Here is a 21,728-nt window from a genome sequence, read left to right as displayed (position 1 = left end):
GGGTGTTGGTTGATGAAGACAGGCCGTACTGGGCCACCGGCTGAGCCACGCCGCAGGCCGCAGGCAGGCAAGTCTGGGGACCCCCATTCCCAGAACACCGACAGTATCATCGTAGTGCTTAGGCAAATCCCTGCGCGGATCACTTCACCAACAACGTCATCACGCCATCGTGCTGATGAAACTCTCCCTCGACCCTATGCTGGATCAAGAGTTCGAGGGACGTCATCGAGCTGAACGCGTGCTGAACTCTGAGGTGTCATACGTTTGGTACTAGATCGGTTGGATCGTGAAGACGTTCGACTACATCAACCGCGTTAACCTAATGCTTCCGCTTTCGGTTTACTAGGGTACGTGGACACACTCTCCCCCTCTTGTTGCTATGCATCTCCTAGATAGATCTTGCGTGATCGTAGGAAAAAATTTAAATTGCATGCTACGTTCCCCAACAGTGGCATCCGAGCTAGGTCTATGCGTAGATGATATGCACGAGTAGAACACAAAGAGTTGTGGGTGATAATAGTCATACTGCTTACCACCAACGTCTTACTTTTATTCGGCGGTATTGTTGGATGAAGTGGCCCGGACCAACATTACATGACCACGTTCATGAGACCGGTTCTACCGACGTGCTTTGCACATAGGTGGCTGGCGGGTGTCTGTCTCTCCAACTTTAGTTGAATCGAGTTTGACTACGGCCGGTGCTTGTTGAAGGTTAAAACAGCACACTTGACGAAAAATCATTGTGGTTTTGATACGTAGGTAAGAATGGTTCTTGCTAGAAGCCCGTAGTAGCCACGTAAAACTTGCAACAACAAAGTAGAGGATGTCTAACTTGTGTTTTGCAAGGCATGTTGTGATGTGATATGGTCAAGACATGATGTGATATAAATTGTTGTATGAGATGATCATGTTTTGTAACAAAGTTATCGGCAACTGGCAGGAGCCATATGGTTGTCGCTTTATTGTATGGAATGCAATCGCCATGTAATTGCTTTACTTTATCACTAAGCGATAGCGATATGATAACCCACAAGTATAGGGGATCGCAACAGTTTTCGAGGGTGGAGTATTCAACCCAAATTTATTGATTCGACACTAGGGGAGCCAAAGAATATTCTCAAGTATTAGCAGTTGAGTTGTCAATTCAACCACACCTGGATAACTTAGTATCTACAGCAAAGTGTTTAGTAGCAAAGTAATATGGAAGTAACGGTAATAGTGGCAAAAGTAACAGTAGCAGTTTTGTAGTAATTGTAACAGTGGTAACGGTAAAGTAACTAAGCAAAGAGCAATATGTGAGAAGCTCGTAGGCATTGGATCAGTGATGGATAATTATGTCGGATGTGATTCCTCATGCAACAGTTATAACATAGGGTGACACAGAACTAGCTCCAGTTCATCAATGTAATGTAGGCATGTATTCCGAATATAGTCATACGTGCTTATGGAAAAGAATTTGCATGACATCTTTTGTCCTACCCTCCCGTGGCAGCGGGGTCCTATTGGAAACTAAGGGATATTAAGGCCTCCTTTTAATAGAGTACCTGACCAAAGCATTAACACTTAGTGAATACATGAACTCCTCAAACTACGGTCATCACCGGTAAGTATCCCGATTATTGTCATTTCGGGGTTAACGGATCATAACTCATAATAGGTGACTATAGACTTGCAAGATAGGATCAAGAACTCACATATATTCATGAAAACATAATAGGTTCAGATCTGAAATCATGGCACTCGGGCCCTAGTGCCAAGCATTAAGCATAGCAAAGTCATAGCAACATCAATCTCAGAACATAGTGGATACTAGGGATCAAACCCTAACAAAACTAACTCGATTACATGGTAAATCTCATCCAACCCATTACCGTCCAGCAAGCCTACGATGGAATTACTCACGCATGACGGTGAGCATCATGAAACTGGTGATGGAGGATGGTCGATGATGACGACAGCGAGGGATTCCCCTCTCCAGAGCCCCGAACAGACTGCAGATCAGCCCTCCCGAGAGAGATTAGGGCTTGGCGGCGGCTCCGTATCGTAAAAACGCGATGAATCCTTCTCCTTGATTTTTTTCTCCCCAAACATGAATATACGAAGTTGGAGTTGAGGTCGGTGGAGAACCAGGAGGCCCACGAGGCAGGGGGGAGCGCCCGGGGGGTAGGGCGCGCCCCCACCCTCGTGGACAGGGTGTGGGCCCCCTAGCCTTGATTCTTTCACCAATATTTTTTATTAATTCCAAAAATAACTTCCGTTGAGTTTCAGGTCATTCCGAGAACTTTTATTTCTGCACAGAAATAACACCATGCCAATTCTGCTGAAAGCAACGTCAGTCGGGGTTAGTTCCATTCAAATCATGCAAGTTAGAGTCCAAAACAAGGGCAAAAGTGTTTGGAAAAGTAGATACGATGGAGACGTATCAACTCCCCCAAGCTTAAACCTTTGCTTGTCCTCAAGCAATTCAGTTGACAAACTGAAAGTGATAAAGAAAAACTTTTACAAACTCTGTTTGCTCTTGTTGTTGCAAATATGTAAAGCCAGCATTCAAGTTTTTAGCAAAGATTATGAACTAACCATATTCACAATAACACTTAGGTCACATGTTTACTCATATCAATGGCATAATCAACTAGCGAGCAATAATAATAAATCTCGGATGACAACACTTTCTCAAAACAATCATAATATGATATAACAAGATGGTATCTCGCTAGCCCTTTTCGAGACCGCAAAACATAAATGCAGAGCACCCTGAAGATCAAGGACTGACTAAACATTGTAATTCATGGTAAAAGAGATCCAGTCATAGTCATACTCAATATAAAGTAATAGTAATGCATGCAAATGACAGCGCTGCTCTCCAACTGGTGCTTCTTAATAAGAGGGTGATGACTCAACATAAAATTAAATAGATAGGCCCTTCGCAGAGGGAAGCAGGGATTTGTAGAGGTGCGAGAGCTCGATTTTGAAATAGAGATAAATAATATTTTGGGTGGCATACTTTCATTGTCAACATAACAACCAAGAGATCTCGATATCGTCCATGCTACACACATTATAGGTGGTTCCCAAACAGAATGGTAAAGTTTATACTCCCCCTCCACCAACAATCATCAATCCATGGCTTGCCCGAAACAACGGGTGCCTCCAACTAACAACAATCCTGTGGGAGTTTTGTTTGCAATTATTTTGATTTGATTTGAGCATGGGACTGGACATCCCGGTTACCGGCCATTTTCTCGTGAGTGAGGAGCGGAGTCCACTCCTCTTGAGAATAACCCGCCTAGCATGGAAGATATAGATAGCCCTAGTTGATACATGAGCTATTGGAGCATACAAAACAGAATTTCATTTGTAGATTTAGAGTTTGGCACATACAAATTTACTTGGAACGGCAGGTAGATACCGCATATAGGAAGGCATGATGGACTCATATGGAATAACTTTGGGGTTTATGGAAGTGGATGCACAAGCAGTATTCCCGCTTAGTACAAGTGAAGGCTAGAAAGAGACTGGGAAGCGACCAACTAGAGAGCGACAACTCATGAATATGCATTAAAATTAATCAACACTGAGTGCAAGCATGAGTAGGATATAATCCACCATGAACATAAATATCGTGGAGGCTATGTTGATTTTGTTTCAACAACATGTGTGAACATGTGCCAAGTCAAGTCACTCGAATCGTTCAAAGGAGGATACCACCCTATCATACCACATCACAACCATTTTAATAGCATGTTGGCACGCAAGGTAAACCATTATAAACTCCTAGCTAATTAAGCATGGCATAAGCAACTATAATCTCTAATCGTCATTGCAAACATGTTTATTCATAATAGGCTGAATCAGGAATGATGAACTAATCATATTTACAAAAACAAGATAGGTCAAGTTCATACCTGCTTCTCTCATCTCAATCAGTCCATCATATATCGTCATTATTGCCTTTCACTTGCACGACCAAACGATGTGGATAATAATAATAGTGCACGTGCATTGGACTAAGCTGGAATCTGCAAGCATTCAATTCAAGGGAGAAGACAAGGTAATATGGGCTCTTGGTTAAATCAACAATAATGCATATGAGAGCCACTCAACATTTTCATCATGGTCCTCTCCTCTCAACCCCCAAAGAAAAGAAAAGAACTAAAACTATTTACACGGGAAAGCTCCCAACAAGCAAAAGAAGAACGAGAAATCTTTTTGAGTTTTCTTTAATCACTACTACTACAGGCATGGAAAGTAAACTAGCTAAAAGATATAACTATTTTTTTTGGTTTTTCTTAAGGTTTTTCAAACACACAAGAAGAAAGCGAGAAAAATAAAATAAACTAGCATGGATAGTACAATGAAAAAGTATGAGCACCGACAACTAGCAAGAGTGTGTGAACATGAATGTACTGTCGGTGAGAAATACGTACTCCCCCAAGCTTAGGCTTTTGGCCTAAGTTGGTCTATGCCCATGGATCGAGGCTACTCTCGCCGGTGTACTGAGGAGTGTCATCTGAGTGCCACTGGCTGGCGATCTCCTCCGGGTCCCACTGGTAAAAAGACTGTCCATAAGGGTCAAGTGGTGGTTCCGGCTCAGGCTCTGGAGCTGGTGTCTGGCTCCGGTATGCATAAACGGCCTCCGGCAAGATGAGGTACGTGCCTGAAAACATGACAAACAAAGAGGGTGCAGGCAAGATAATAGTCTCACTGTGAGTTTTATTAAATCTCAAATTATACTTAAGCATCATCTCATTATTTTTAACAATAAATTCATGTGCTACCATACTCTTATAATCTAGAAAAATAGAGGGCAGCAGCTTTTCCTCTTTCTCATAATGCCTAATAGGTATCCTAAAGTGTTTCGCAAGGCGTGAAGCAAAGATGCCTCCAAAGATGGGGCCCTTTGTACGGTTGTTTAGCAATAATAGAGCCTAAACTAAAAGTGTTATCGCGAAACAAAGCATGGCACAAAATAACAATATCGGGGGCACTAAGGTTTCCATAGTTCCTGCGACCAATTAAGCATCTACTCAAAAATATTGAAAAGTAACGTAGAACAGGAAAGTGTATGCTAGTAATTCTTGCATCGGAAACCTTCCTCGTTTCCCCTACAGTGATCATATCAATAAATCCATCCACATCTCTACGATGTGGTTCCTCTATGCTGCCCGCAAAGGGTATCTTACAGACCCCACAAAAATCATATAGTGACATCTCCTTAACCTCATCATATAAATGAAACTCCACCGAAGGTGGTGATTTCCTAGCATGAAAGGAAAAAATGTGCACGAAAGTATTAGTGAGTAGGAGATACTGATGGAGCTGGTCGTGGAGGAAGTCGGTGAGGCCTGCATTCTCAGCCAAATGATAAAAATCATCATGAATCTCGGCTGCTCTCAAGAACTCATCACAAGGCCATTCACACGGCCGAACCTCCGCGACGCGAGGGATATTATATTTGGGCTTTTTATTCTCCTCATTTTGTTTATCCTTCAAGCTTCGGCTCGAAGAGCCCCTCAAAAATCTCTTCATCATTTTCTGAAAATTTCTAAAACTTTTAGTAACTCAAAATAAAAGTGAACCAAACTCAACAAAATTGATAGCAACTACTCCCACAAGTGCCTAGAGACTATATCATGCATTAGAACTACTTGGGACCAAATAAATTTGACATGCAAGCTCAAGAACAGGGTCACCTAGGTAGTAAAAATTTGCAATGAATAAAGTACTAGAACAAAAACTAATTGGACCATTGGAGGAGTCACATACCAAAGAACAATCCCCCAAAGCAGTTTTGTGAGTGGAGCTTTGAGCAAGGAGGTCGAAAATGGCAGCAAGATGAGCTAGAACTCATGCTTGAGTTGGTTGATGATTTTTTTGGGAGGAAGAAGAAGTGTGTGGGTGCAGGAATAAGTGGAGGGGGCCACCAGGGGCCCACGGGGCAGGGGGCGCGCCCCAGGGGGGTCGACGCGCCCTGGACCCTCGTGGCCAGGTGCTTGCCCCCTCTCGTGTGTTCTCAGTGCCAGATATTCTCAAATATTCTAGAAAAAATCATATTTCATTTTCAGGGCATTTGGAGAACTTTTATTTTTGGGGTATTTTTTTATTGCAAGGATAATTCAAAAAATAGACAGAGAATACTATTTTTCCTTTATTTAATCTAAATAACAGAAAGTAAAAGGAGGGTACAGAAGGTTGTGCTTTCTAACTTCATCCATCTCATGCTCATCAAAAGGAATCCACTAACAAGGTTGATCAAGTCTTGTTAACAAACTCAATCCGAATCGCATGAAATCGGAGAATTTTTGAATAGCACTAGGTTACCTCAAAGGGGATATGTACATCCCCAATAATAAGAATATCATATTTCTTCTTGATAGTAGGAAGAGGAAATTCAAAACCTCCAATAATAATCGATGGAATTTTTCCAATAGAATTGATACTGTGGACTTGAGGTTGTTTCCTCGGAAAGTGTACCGTATGCTCATTACCATTAACATGAAAAGTGACATTGCCTTTGTTGCAATCAATAACAGCCCCTGCAGTATTCAAAAAGGGTCTACCAAGGATAATCGACATACTATCGTCCTCGGGAATATCAAGAATAACAAAGTCCGTTAAGATAGTAACGTTTGCAACCACAACAGGCACATCCTCACAAATACCGACAGGTATAGCAGTTGATTTATCGGCCATTTTCAAAGATATTTCAGTAGGTGTCAATTTATTCAATTCAAGTCTACGATATAAAGAGAGAGGCATAACACTAACACCGGCTCCAAGATCACATAAAGCAGTTTTAACATAGTTTCTTTTAATGGAGCATGGTATAGTTGGTACTCCCGGATCTCCAAGTTTCTTAGGTATTCCACCCTTGAAAGTATAATTAGCAAGGATGGTGGAAATTTCAGCTTCCGGTATCTTTCTTTTATTAGTAACAATGTCTTTCATGTACTTAGCATAAGGATTCATTTTAAGCATATTAGTCAACCGCATACGCAAAAAGATAGGTCTAATCATTTCAGCAAAGCGCTCAAAATCCTCACCATCCTTTTTCTTGGATGGTTTAGGAGGAAAAGGCATGGGTTTCTGAACCCATGGTTCTCTTTCTTTACCGTGCTTCCTAGCAACAAAGTCTCTCTTATCATAACGTTGATTCTTTCATTGTGGGTTATCAAGCTCAACAGCAGGTTCAATCTCTACCTCATTATTATTGCTAGGTTGAGCATCAACATGAACATCATCATTAACATTATGACTAGGTTTATGTTCATTACCAGATTGTGTTTCAGCATCAGAAATAGAAATATCATTGGGGTTCTCAGGTGTGTCAACAACGGGTTCACTAGAAGCATGCAAAGTCCTATCATTTTTCTTTTTCTTCTTTTTAGAAGGACTAGGTGCATCATCATTAATTCTCTGAGAATCTTGCTCAATTCTCTTAGGGTGGCCCTCAGGATACAAAGGTTCCTGAGTCATTTTACCCCCTCTAGTCATAACTCTAACATCATTATCATTTTTCTTATCATTTAATTCATTGAGCAAATCATTTTGAGCTTTAAGCACTTGTTCTACTTGAGTAGTAACCATAGAAGCATGTTTACTAATGAGTTTAAGTTCACCTTTACCTCTAGACATATAATCACTCAAGTGTTCAATCATATAAGCATTATGTTTCAATTGTCTACCAACATAAGCATTGAAGTTTTCTTGTTTAGCCATAAAGTCATCAAACTCATCCAAGCATTGGCTAGCAAACTTAGTAGACAGGGTTTCAACTTTATCATATCTATAGAGAGAATTTACCTTTACTACCCGTGTCGGGTTATCAAGACCATGTATCTCTTCAATAGGTGGTAAATTCTTAACATCTTCAGCTTTAATACCTTTTTCATTCATAGATTTCTTTGCCTCTTGCATGTCTTCAGGACTGAGAAATAGAATACCCCTTTTCTTCGGAGTTGGCTTAGGAGTTGGTTCAGGAAGCGTCCAGTTTTTTCATTAGTCAACATATTATTCAATAACAATTCAGCTTGATCAACAGTTCTTTCCCTGAAAACACAACCAGCACAACTATCCAGGTGGTCTCTGGAAGCATCGGTTAGTCCATTATAAAAGATATCAAGTATTTCATTTTTCATGAGAGGATGATCAGGCAAAGCATTAAGTAATTGGAGAAGCCTCCCCCAAGCTTGTGGGAGACTCTCTTCTTTAATTTGCACAAAATTATATATTTCCCTTAAAGCAGCTTGTTTCTTATGAAAGGGGAAATATTCAGCAGAGAAATAATAAATCATATCCTGGGGACTACGCACACAACCAGGATCAAGAGAATTAAACCATGTTTTAGCATCACCCTTTAATGAGAACGGAAATAACTTAAGATATAGTAGTAATGAGTTTTCTCATCATTAGTGAATAGGGTGGCTATATCATTTAACTTAGTAAGATGTGCCACAACAGTTTCAGATTCATAGCCATAAAAAGGATCAGATTCAACCAAAGTAATTATCTCAGGATCGACAGAGAAATCATAATCCTTATCAGTAACACAGATAGGTGAAGTAGTAAAAGCAGGGTCATATTTGCATTCTAGCATTCAGAGACTTTTCTTTCAGCTTAGCTAATAATTTCTTAAGATCAGATCTATCATTGCAAGCAAGAAAATCTCAAGCAGTTTCTTCATCCATAACATAACCCTCAGGCACAACAGGCAATTCATATCTATGGGGAGAATCTTCATCATCACTTTCATCAATATTATCAGTTTCAATAATTTCATTCTCTCTAGCCCTAGCAAGTTGTTCATCAAGAAATTCACCTAATGGCACAGTATTATCAAGCATAGAAGTAGTTTCATCATAAGCATCACGCATAGCAGAAGTGGCATCATCAATAACATGCGACATATCAGAATTAATAGCAGAAGCAAGTTTAGGTGTCGCAAGTTTACTCAAAACAGACGGAGAATCAAGTGCAGAGCTAGATGGAAGTTCCTTACCTCCCCTCGTAGTTGAGGGGAAAATCTTAGTTCTTTCGTCTTTCAAGTTCCTCATAGTGATCAGCAGATATAAATCCCAAGTGACTCAAAGAATAGAGCTATGCTCCCTGGCAACGGCACCAGAAAATAGTCTTGATAACCCACAAGTATGGGGGATCGCAACAATTTTTGAGGGTAGAGTATTCAACCCAAATTTATTGATTCGACACAAGGGGAGCCAAAGAATATTCTCAAGTATTAGCAGTTGAGTTGTCAATTCAACCACACCTGGATAACTTAGTATCTGCAGCAAAGTATTTAGTAGCAAAGTAATATGGAAGTAACGGTAACAGTGGCAAAAGTAACAGTAGCAGTTTTGTAGTAATTGTAAGAGTGGCAACGGTAAAGTAACTAAGCAAAGAGCAATATGTGAAAATCTTGTAGGCATTGGATCAGTGATGGATAATTATGTCGGATGTGATTCCTCATGCAACAGTTATAACATAGGGTGACACAGAACTAACTCCAGTTCATCAATGTAATGTAGGCATGTCTTCCGAATATAGTCATACGTGCTTATGGAAAAGAACTTGCATGACATCTTTTGTCTTACCCTCCCGTGGCAGCGGGGTCCTATTGGAAACTACGGGATATTAAGGCCTCCTTTTAATAGAGTACCGGACCAAAGCATTAACACTTAGTGAATACATGAACTCCTCAAACTACGGTCATCACCGGTAAGTATCCCGATTATTGTCACTTCGGGGTTAACGGATCATAACTCATAATAGGTGACTATACACTTGCAAGATAGGATCAAGAACTCACATATATTCATGAAAACATAATAGGTTCAGATCTGAAATCATGGCACTCGGGCCCTAGTGACAAGCATTAAGCATAGCAAAGTCATAGCAACATCAATCTCAGAACATAGTGGATACTAGGGATCAAACCCTAACAAAACTAACTCGATTACATGGTAAATCTCATCCAACCCATCACCGTCCAGCAAGCCTACGATGGAATTACTCACGCATGATGGTGAGCATCATGAAATTGGTGATGGAAGATCGTCGATGATGACGACGGCGACAGATTCCCCTCTCCGGAGCCCCGAACGGACTCCAGATCAGCCCTCCCGTGAGAGATTAGGGCTTGGCAGCGGGTTTGTATCATAAAACGCGATGAATCCTTCTCCCTGATTTTTTCTCCCGGAACATGAATATATGGAGTTGGAGTTGAGGTCGGTGGAGCACCAGGGGGTCCACGAGGCAGGGGGCGCGCCCCCACCCTCGTGGACAGGGTGTGGCCCCCCTGGCCTTGATTCCTTCGCCAATATTTTTTATTAATTCCAAAAATAACTTCCGTGGAGTTTCAGGTCATTCCGAGAACTTTTATTTCTGCACAAAAATAACACCATGGCAGTTCTGCTAAAAACAGCACCAGTCCAGGTTAGTTCCATTCAAATCATGCAAGTTAGAGTCCAAAATAAGGGCAAAAGTGTTTGGAAAAGTAGATACGATGGAGACGTATCACGATAGTCGTAGAAGCAATAGTTGGTGAGATGACAACGATGCTACGATGGAGATCAAGGTGTCAAGCCGGTGACAATGGAGATCATGACGGTGCTCTGGAGATGGAGATCAAAGGCACAAGATGATGATGGCCATATCATGTCACAGATTTTGATTGCATGTGATGTTTATCTTTTATGCATCTTATTTTGCTTAGTACGACGGTAACATTATAAGATGATCCCTCACTAAATTTCAAGGTATAAGTGTTCTCCCTGAGTATGCACCATTGCTACAGTTCGTCGTGCCGAGACACCATGTGATGATCGGGTGTGATAAGCTCTACGTTCACATACAACGGGTGCAAGGTAGTTTTGCACATGCAGAATACTCGGGTTAAACTTGACGAGCCTAGCATATGCAGATATGGCCTCGGAACACCGAGACCAAAAGGTCGAACATGAATCATATAGTAGATATGATCAACATAGAGATGTTGACCATTGAAAACTACTCCATCTCACGTGATGATCGGACATGGTTTAGTTGATATGGATCACGTGATCATTTAGATGACTAGAGGGATGTCTATCTAAGTGGGAGTTCTTTAGTAATATGATTAATTGAACTTAATTTAACATGAACTTAGTCCTGATAGTATTTGCATATCTATGTTGTAGATCAATGGCCCCATGCTACCGTTCCCCTGAATTTTAATGCGTTCCTAGAGAAAGCTAAGTTGAAAGATGATGGTAGAAACTACACGGACTGGGTCCGTAACTTGAGGATTATCCTCATTGCTTCATAGAAGAATTATGTCCTTGAAGCATCACTAGGTTCAAGGCCTGCTGCAGGAGCAGATGCTGATGTTATGAACGTCTGGCAAGCTCGATCTGATGACTACTCGATAGTTTAGTGTGCCATGCTTCACGGCTTAGAATCGGGACTTCAAAGACGTTTTGAACGTCATGGAGCATATGAGATGTTCCAAGAGTTGAAATTAATATTTCAAGCAAATGCCCGAGTTGAGAGATATGAAGTCTCCAACAAGTTCTATAGCTGCAAGATGGAGGAGAATAGTTCTGTCAGTGAACACATACTCAGAATGTCTGGGTACCATAACCACTTGACTCAGCTGGGAGTTAATCTTCCTGATGATAGTGTCATTGACATAGTTCTTCAATCACTGCCACCAAGCTATAAAGGCTTCGTGATGAACTATAATATGCAAGGGATGGAAAAGACAATTCCCGAGCTCTTCACAATGCTAAAGACTGTGGAGGTAGAAATCAAGAAGGAGCATCGAGTGTTGATGGTTAACAAGACCAGTAGTTTCAAGAAAAAGGGTAAAGGGAAGATGGGGAGCTTCAAGAAGAATAGCAAGCAAGTTGCTACTCCTGGGAAGAAACCCAAGTCTGGACCTAAGCCTGAACTGAGTGCTTCTACTGCAAAGGGACTGGTCACTGGAAGCGGAACTGCCCCAAGTATTTGGCGAATAAGAAGGATGGCAAAGTGAAAGGTATATTTGATATACATGTTATTGATGTGTACCTTACTAATGCTTGTAGTAGCGCCTGGGTATTTGATACTGGTTCTGTTGCTCATATTTGCAACTTGAAACAGGGGCTACGGATTAAAAGAAGATTGGCTAAGGACGAGGTGATGATGCGCGTCAGAAATGGTTCCAAGGTCGATGTGATCGCCGTCGGCACGCTACCTGTACATCTACCTTCGGGATTAGTTTTAGACCTGAATAATTGTTATTTGGTGCCGGCGTTGAGCATGAACATTGTATCTGGATCTTGTTTGATGCGAGACGGTTATTCATTTAAATCAGAGAATAATGGTTGTTCTATTTATATGAGTAATATCTTTTATGGTCATGCACCCTTGATGAGTGGTCTATTTTTTGTTGAATCTCGATCGTAGTGATACACATGTTCATAATATTGAAGCCAAAAGTTGCAAAGTTAGTAATGATAGTGCAACTTATTTGTGGCACTGCCGTTTAAGTCATATTGGTGTAAAGCTCATGAAGAAACTCCATGCTAATGGGCTTTTGGAATCACTTGATTATGAATCACTTGATACTTGCAAACCATGCCTCATGGGCAAGATGACTAAGACTCCGTTCTTCGGAACAATGGAGCGAGCCACTGACTTATTGGAAATAATACATACCTATGTATGCGGTCCAATGAGTGTTGAGGCTCACGGCGGGTATCATTATTTTCTGACCTTCACATATGATTTGAGCAGATATGGGTATATCTACTTAATGGAACATAAGTCTGAAACATTTGAAAAGTTCAAAGAATTTCAGAGTGAAGTGGAAAATCATCGTAACAAGAAAGTAAAGTTTCTACAATCTGATCGCGGAGGCGAATATTTGAGTTATGAGTTTGGTCTTCATTTGAAGCAATGTGGAATAATTTCGCAACTCATGCCACCTGGAACACCACAGCGTAATGGTGTGTCTGAATGTCGTAATCGTACTTTATTAGATATGGTGCAATCTATGATGTCTCTTATTGATTTACCGCTATCGTTTTGGGGTTATGCTTTAGAGACAGCTGCATTCACGTTAAATAGGGCACCATATAAATCCGTTGAGACGACACCATATGAACTGTGGTTTGGTAAGAAACCTAAGCTGTCGTTTCTTAAAGTTTGGGGCTGCGATGCTTATGTGAAAAAGCTTCAACCTGATAAGCTCAAACCCAAATCGAAGAAATGCGTCTTGATAGGATAACCAAAAGAAACTGTTCGGTACATCTTCTATCACAGATCCGAAGGCAAGATATTTGTTGCTAAGAATGGATCCTTTCTAGAGAAGGAGTTTCTCTCAAAAGAAGTGAGTGGGAGGAAAGTAGAACTTGATGAGGTAATTGTACCTTCTCCTGAATTGGAAAGTAGTTCATCACAGAAATCAGTTCCAGTGATTCCTACACCAATTAGTGAAGAAGCTAATGATGATGATCATGAAACTTCAGATCAAGTTACTACTGAACCTCGTAGGTCAACCAGAGTACGGTCTGCACTAGAGTGGTACGGTAATCCTATTCTGGAAGTCATGTTACTAGACCATGATGAACCTATGAACTATGAGGAAGCGATGATGAGCCCAGATTCCGCGAAATGGCTTGAGGCCATGAAATCTGAGATGGGATCCATCTATGAGAACAAAGTGTGGACTTTTGTGGACTTGCCCGATGATTGGCAAGCCATAGAAAATAAATGGATCTTCAAGAAGAAGACTGGCGCTGACGGTAATGTTGCTATCTACAAAGCTCGACTTGTTGTGAAAGGTTTTCGACAAGTTCAAGGAGTTGACTATGATGAGACATTCTCACCCGTAGCAATGCTTAAGTCTGTAAGAATCATGTTATCAATTGCCGCATTTTATGGTTATGAAATTTGGCAAATGGATGTCAAAACTGCATTCCTTAATGGATTTCTTAAAGAAGAGTTGTATATGATGCAACCAGAAGGTTTTGTCGATCCAAAAGGTGCTAACAAAGTGTGCAAGCTCCAGCGATACATTTATGGACTGGTGCAAGCCTCTTGGAGTTGGAATATACGCTTTGATAATGTGATCAAAGCATATGGTTTTATATAGACTTTTGGAGTAGCCTGTATTTACAAGAAAGTGAGTGGGAGCTCTGTAGCATTTCTAATATTATATGTGGATGATATATTATTGATTGGAAATAATACAAAATTTCTGGATAGCATAAAAGGATACTTGAATAAGAATTTTTCAATGAAAGACCTTGGTGAAGTTGCTTATATATTGGGCATCAAGATCTATAGAGATAGATCAAGACGCTTAATTGGACTTTCACAAAGCACATACCTTGATAAAGTTTTGAAGAAGTTCAAAATGGATCAGTCAAAGAAAGGGTTTTGCATGTGTTACAAGGTGTGAAGTTGAGTCAGACTCCATGCCCGACCACTGCAGAAGATAGAGAGAAAATGAAAGTCATTCCCTATGTCTCAGCCATAGGTTCTATCATGTATGCAATGTTGTGTACCAGACCTGATGTGTGCCTTGCTATAAGTTTAGCAGGGAGGTACCAAAGTAATCCTAGAGTGGATCACTGGACAGCGGTCAAGAACATCCTAAAATACCTGAAAAGGACTAAGGATATGTTTCTCGTTTATGGAGGTGACAAAGAGCTTGTCGTAAATGGTTACGTCGATGCAAGCTTTGACACTGATTCGAATGAATCTAAGTCACAAACCGGATATGTATTTATATTGAATGGTGGTGCTGTTAGTTGGTGCAGTTCCAAGCAGAGCGTTGTTGCGGGATCTACGTGTGAAGCGGAGTACATAGCTTCTTTGAAAGCAGCAAATGAAGGAGTCTGGATCACTACTAGGAAAAGGCCTACTAGTGGCGCACCAGTTTTGCCTACTAATGGCACACTACTGGTGCGCCACTAGTACCACGCCACTAGTATTAAATACTAATGGCGCACCACTGGTGCGCCATTAGTATAGGCCACTGGTGCGCCATTAGTATAGGCCACGGTGCGCCATTAGTATTTTTGAATTTTGAAGTCGGGAAAATAGTAGTGGCGCACCGTCTAACCCCCACCGTGCGCCATTTCTATTTTTGAATTTGGTTCTGGATCGCGATTTTTTTGCCCATTTTTTGCTCGTTTTTTTGCTTGTTTTTTTCACGAAATTTTTTCAAATTTTGTTCTCGTTTTTGGATCATGTACGTTCTTTTGCCGTGTTCTTTTGCCGGGGAGGAGTTCGCCGGAGAGGAGGGCCGAGGTCACCGGAGAGGAGGAGGAGGAGGTCACCGGAGAGGCGCTCGCCTACATCGCCGGAGAGGAGGAGGAGGTCACCCGAGAGGAGTTCACCAGAGCACCGGAGAGGAGGAAGGAGAAACCGTGAGGGGAGGGGAGGAGAGGAGGGAGGAGGAGCTCACCGGAGAGGAGGGAGGAGGAGATCACCGGAGAGGAGGGAGGAGAAACCGTGAGGGGAGGGGAGGAGAGGAGGGAGGAGGAGCTCACCGGAGAGGAGGGAGGAGGAGATCACCGGAGAGGAGGGAGGAGAAACCGTGAGGGGAGGGGAGGAGAGGAGGGAGCAGGAGGTCGCCGGAGAGGAGGAGGAGGAGGTCGCCAGAGAGGAGGAGGGTAGTATGGTGGAGGAGAGAAGGGGAGATGGAGTGGAGGAGATGGAGTGGAGGAGAGGTGGAGTGGAGGAGAAGAATGAAGAGGTAAGGAGGAGAGGACCACGCCCAGCCATATATACGGCATAGTAATGGCGCACCGTCGGCAGGTGCGCCATTACTAACTTTTTTTTATTTTTTTGATCTATTTTGGATTTTGAAGGCGGGAAGATAGTAATGGCGCACCATGGGCAGGTGCGCCATTAGTAAGTTTGAATTTTTTTTGAATTTTTTTGCCTCTCCAGATCTTAAAAGCCCCGTATCTTTTTTTCTGTTAGGTTTTTGAGGATTTTGAAAATGTTTAACGGGGTTCCCCCGATTAAATTCGGATGTAACTTTTCAAATAGATGATTTTTCATATAAAAAACTTTTTCATCCGAGTTCGTATGCAAAAGTTATGCCCATTTTACAAATTCTCGAGAGATTTTGCAAAAAAGTCGAAAATTCATGTTTGTAAATTTTGCTAACAACTAGACCACATATCACATGGGAATCTTATTTTCTTTTATTTTTTTGACATTTCTATCATTTTCTTTTATTTTTTTAACTGAAAGGGCGGTCCACGGGGGGGGGGGTGCATTCAGGGGAATGTTTGGGCCAAACTACTAATGGCGCACCGTGGGAGTGGTCGAGAGGTAAATACTGATATATTGGAAGGTTACATTCGGACACCGGAATGGTTTCGGGAAGTTTTGGATAAGTTTCGGAGTACCGGGAAGTTACCGGAACCCCCCCCCCCCCCCCGGAGAGTAATGGGCCAACATGGGCCTTAGTGGAGGAGAGAGGGCCGGCCATAGGAGGTGGCGAGCGCCCCCCCTTGCCAATCCGAATTGGACAAGGGGTGGGGGCGGGCCCCCCTCCTTTCCCTCTCCTACTCCCTCTCCTTTCCCTCTTTGCTACTCTAGAAAAAAGGAAAAAGTGGGGGCGGGGGGGCGAATCCTACTAGGAGTGGAGTCCTAGTAGGACTCCCCCTCCATGGCGCGCCCCTGGTGGCCGGCCTTCTCCCCCTCCTTTATATACAGGGGCAGGGGGCACCCCAAAGGCACAACATTGTCTTAGCCGTGTGCGGTCACCCCCTCCATTGTTAACTCCTCCTATAATATCATCGTAGTGCTTAGGCGAAGCCCTTCGCGGATCTAATCACCAACACCGTCGTCACGCTGTCATGGTGATGAAACTCTCCCTCGACCCTCTGCTGGATCAAGAGTTCGAGGGAGGTCATCGACATGAACATGTGCTGAACTCGGAGGTGCCATACGTTTGGTACTAGATCGGTTGGATCGTGAAGACGTTCGACTACATCAACCGCGTTAACCTAATGCTTCCTCTTTCGGTCTACGAGGGTACATGGACACACTCTCCCCCTCTCGTTGCTATGCATCTCCTAGATAGATCTTGCGTGATCGTAGGAAATTTTTTGAAATTGCATGCCACGTTCACCAACAACGGGCCCGTGGTAGGCGCGGGCGGGCAGCCCATCTCATTGCCGCGAATACATTAGCCGGCTCCCCAGTGCGCCGTCGCGCGGCCTCGCCTTTGATGGTGCCACTGACAACACGCCCATAACCTGTTCGATGAAATGCCCATGAGAAAATGGAGAGAGAAATAGGAACAAAAGGTGAAAAAGATAAACACTCGAGTCATTGACAGGTGGGACCCTCATCCAACTCAGCAAATTGTCCACATAGGCATGCCATGTCAGCCCAACAGCCAGGCTCCACCTATCTGTTTCGCTGTTTTCACAACTAAATTCCAGCATCAGTGCTCCGCGTTATGCATTAAGCGCATTTCTTGTGGTTTTTTGTGCCCTAGCTTAAATGTCTTAGTAAGTTGTTACCCTAGCCCCAAGTGTGGTGGTTTTGGGTAAATAACTCGGGAGGAGGGGAGGGGAGAGGAGAGTTAGGTAGGTAGTTTACGTAGGTGTTTAAGTAGGCTTACGTAGATGTAGCATTATCGGTGTGGGAGAAATAGTGAAAATATATTCCCACCACGCCAAGTTGGACGTTCCGACCTGTCCGCGACATCCATCTTGAGGTGCGATTCATGCGGCAGAGCACTGACTGAAGTTTATACTACAATATTCTTGCGGAAGAGCATTGACTGATGTTTATAGTTTTGTTCAATGGAACTGATGTTTATAGTTGTTTAGAAAATCTGGGCCCTTGGGCCTTGGTTGGACCCACCATGATGACCCACAAGTATATGGGGTTAATTGTAGCCTTTTCTATATGTAAGAGTGTCGAACCCAACGAGGACAAGGAAATGACAAGTGGTTTTCAGCAAGGTATTGTCTGCAAGTGCTAAAATTGTAAGTAGCGGAGTAGTTTGATAGCAAGATAATTTGTAACGAGCAAGTAACAAAAGTAGTAACAAAAGTGCAGCAAGGTAGCCCAATCCTTTTGAGGCAAAGGACGGGCCAAAACGGTTTCTTATGATAAGCAAAGTGTTCTTGAGGGTACACGGGAATTTCATCTAGTCACTTTCATCATGTTGGCTTAATTCGTGTTCGGTACTTTGATAATTTGATATGTGGGTGGACCGGTGCTTAGGTCATGTTCTTAGTTGAACAAACCTCCTACTTATGATTAACCCTCTCGCAAGCATCTGCAACTAAGAGAAAAGTATTAAGAATAATTTCTAACCATAGCATTAAACTTTTGGATCCAATCGGTCCCTTACGAAATAGCGCATAAACTGGGGTTTAAGCTTCTGTCACTCTCACAACCCACCATCTAATAACTACTCCACAATGCATTCCCTTAGGCCCAAATATGGTGAAGTGTCATGTAGTCGACGTTCACATGACACCACTAAGAGAATGGCACCATACATATCATCAAATATCGAACACATATCAAGTTCACATGATTACTTGCAACATGATTTCTCCGTGACCTCAATAACGAAAGTAACTACTCACAAATGATAAACATGCTCAAGACCAGAGGGGTATTAAATAGCATAATGGATCTCAACATATAATCTTCCACCAAATAAACCATATAGTAATCAACTACAAGATGTAATCAACACTACAAGTCACCCACAAGCACCAATCTACAGTTTTGATACAAAGATTGAACACAAGAGATGAACTAGGGTTTGAGAGGAGTTGGTGCTGTGAATATGTTGATGAAGATAGCCCTCCCCAAGATGGGAGAGTTGTTGGTGATGATGATGACGATGATTTCCCCCTCCGGGAGGGAAGTTCCCCCGGCGGAATCGCTCCGCCGGAGGGCAAAAGTGCTCGTGCCAAAGTTCCGCCTCGAGGCGGCGGCACTTTGTCCCGAATGTCCTCCTCTGATTTTTTTTCTTGGTCAAAATGACTTATATACCAGAAGATGGGCACCGAAGGTGGGCCGAGGAGGGTAGCACCCACCAGGGCACGCCTGGGCCTCCTGGCGCGCCCAGGTGGGTTGTGCCCACCTGGTGGCCCTCCTCTGGTACTTATTTGCCCCAATATTTATTAAATATTCCATAAAAATTCCTCGGGAAGTTTCAGCTCATTTGGAGTTGTGCAAAATAGGTAGCTTGACGTAGCTTTTTCAGGTCCAGATTTCCAGCTGCCGGAATTCTCCCCCTTGGTGCATACCTTGCGTATTATGAGGGGAAAGACATTAGAATTACTCCAAAAAGCATTATTATACAATAAAACAACATAAATAATAGTAGGAAAACATGATGCAAAATGGACGTATCAACTCTGCCAAGCTTAGACCTCGCTTGTCCTCAAGCGAAAACCAAAATCGAAAAACATGTCCACATGCTTAGAGAGAGAGGTGTCGATAAAAACTAAAGTACGGACATAGCAGCATCATGTGACTTATTATAACAGCAACAAACTTTACTATAAAACTTTTATCATAGAACTTTTATCATAGACTTCTCATGAACAAGTGACAATTCATCACAACATCAAAGTATAAAGCATAAACTCTATTGGAAACTGACAAACTATGTTCTTAGTCAACTTTGCAACTACAATTCATCATCTTTTCAGGAAGGGTCACGTATCGGAGCCTTTAGGCAAGTCCACATACTCAACCATCATTTAGTCTTCTATGATTGCTAACACTCATCAAATACACATGAGCAAAACATTTAAACCGGACACAAAGAAAGATGGGGGCGTATAGTTTCGCCTCCCAACACACTCACCTCAAGGGTGATGTCAACAATAATAACTTATGCCACCCATATTCAACTGGACATATGTGCCTAGATCTTTCCTCACCACATGATTCTTGCCAAAGGAGAAAACTAAAAGGAATAGAGAGAAAAACTTTGACTCTTGCATGAAAGTAAATACGTGAAATTAACAGATATGCCCTTCGCAGAGGGAAGCAGAGGTTGCCATGCGCTTTTTGTTTGTATGCACAACCCCTTAGTGCAAGAGAATGTCATGTTATATTGCCCATTGTGATGGCAACCTTTATTATGCAGTCTGTCGCTTTTATTCTTCACCATCACAAGTTCGTACAACACTCAATTTTCCCTTACACTAAATGATCTCACACTTTTAGAAGCAATTTTTATTGCCCTTTTTGCACCGATGACAACTTACTTGAAGGATCTTGCTCAATTCATAGGTAGGTATGGTGGACTCTCAAACAAGATTTGGGTTTAAGGGTTTTGGATGCAGAAGTAGTATCTCTACTTAGTGCGGAGTTTTTGGCTAGCAAAGATAGGGGCAAGCACCACATGTTGAAGGATCTATGACAATATAACTTCTATGTGAATATGAACAAACATAAATCATTAAGTTGTCTTCCTTGTCCAACTTCAACAATTTTGGCATATAATATTTTGATGGGTGCTCACAATCATAAAAGATTTCTAGGATAGTATATTTATATGTGAATCTTCTCTTCCCTTATTAATTCTTTCATGAGTTGCATCATTAACCAATGCTATGTTTGTCAATCTACAATAAAATTTTCTACTTATACCTTTCCTTGTGTAATGTCATCACTTACCATAAGATTAGCATATGATCTTTTTATTTTTTTTATTTCCTTTCTTTTTATTGCAACAAGAAAGTAAAGAAGGCAAAACTCAAACTAAACTTTATTATATCTCGCACACGATTACAAGGATTGATCACTAAGCAAACTCACAAAAAGAAAGGATTGAACTAAACTTTTATTCATCTAATAGCAAAAGATAACCATTGATCAAACTAAGAAAGTAAAGGCAAAAGATAGTTGAGATTGATACGATAGCGGGGCACCTCCCCCAAGCTTGGCGAAAGCCAAGGGGAGTGCCCATACCCAATACTCAGTTTTCTTTTGGTGGTGATGAAGAAGATGGTGGTGATGAAGTAGAAGGTTTCTTGACCAATACATCTCTGAGCATATCTCTTTAGCTGTGAATCTCTTGAAGAGCTTCATGCAGCAGCTCAGTGTTCTTCTCTACTTCAGCCATGATATGCTTATTTTCCGGACCCCAAGAGTTTGTCCCTACATCACTTTCTCTTGGACGAGATATGTCCCAATTGGACGGTATATGCGCACGAGGAGTGTTTTCGAACCCATAATTATGAATCAAATTGTGAAAATTGTTTTGATGTAACCTGTGTAGAGGCCTCCTTGTAGGGAATTCGTCTAGATCTCTTGGGTCCTCTTGATTGTCCAGGAACCTCATGGCTTGATGGGGGTTAGGATGAGTGGAGATACCAGCCAGGGTCCCTCTCTTAGAAGCCGGAGGGTGAATTCCGAATGAGTCCCCCTCATCTTCCTCCATAACGATCTCCGCAAATTCCTCTCCTCTGGATTCTACCTGAAGCAACCAAGCTTCGCCTTCTTCAGTGTTGGAGGAGGGAGAAGACATGATGCCTGGCTCAACAGATCTGATAGAAAACAACAAGAAAAGAAAACAAGAGATTTCTCCATGATACGGAGGTTAACGGGTTCGGGAGGTATATATAGATTTTTTATCTTGGGGAACAAGCAGAACGGAAGAAAAATGGAGTCCGGAAAGTACGCGAGGCGAGCACAACCCACCTGGGCGCGCCAGGCATGCCTGGCGCGCCCTTTTGTATCGTGCCCACCAG

This window comes from Aegilops tauschii, chromosome 5 (genome assembly GCF_002575655.3).
Source record: "Aegilops tauschii subsp. strangulata cultivar AL8/78 chromosome 5, Aet v6.0, whole genome shotgun sequence".
In the NCBI taxonomy this organism is placed as follows: Eukaryota; Viridiplantae; Streptophyta; class Magnoliopsida; order Poales; family Poaceae; genus Aegilops; species Aegilops tauschii.
The sequence above is the reverse complement of the archived record's forward strand: the minus strand, read 5'-3'. Positions refer to the sequence as shown.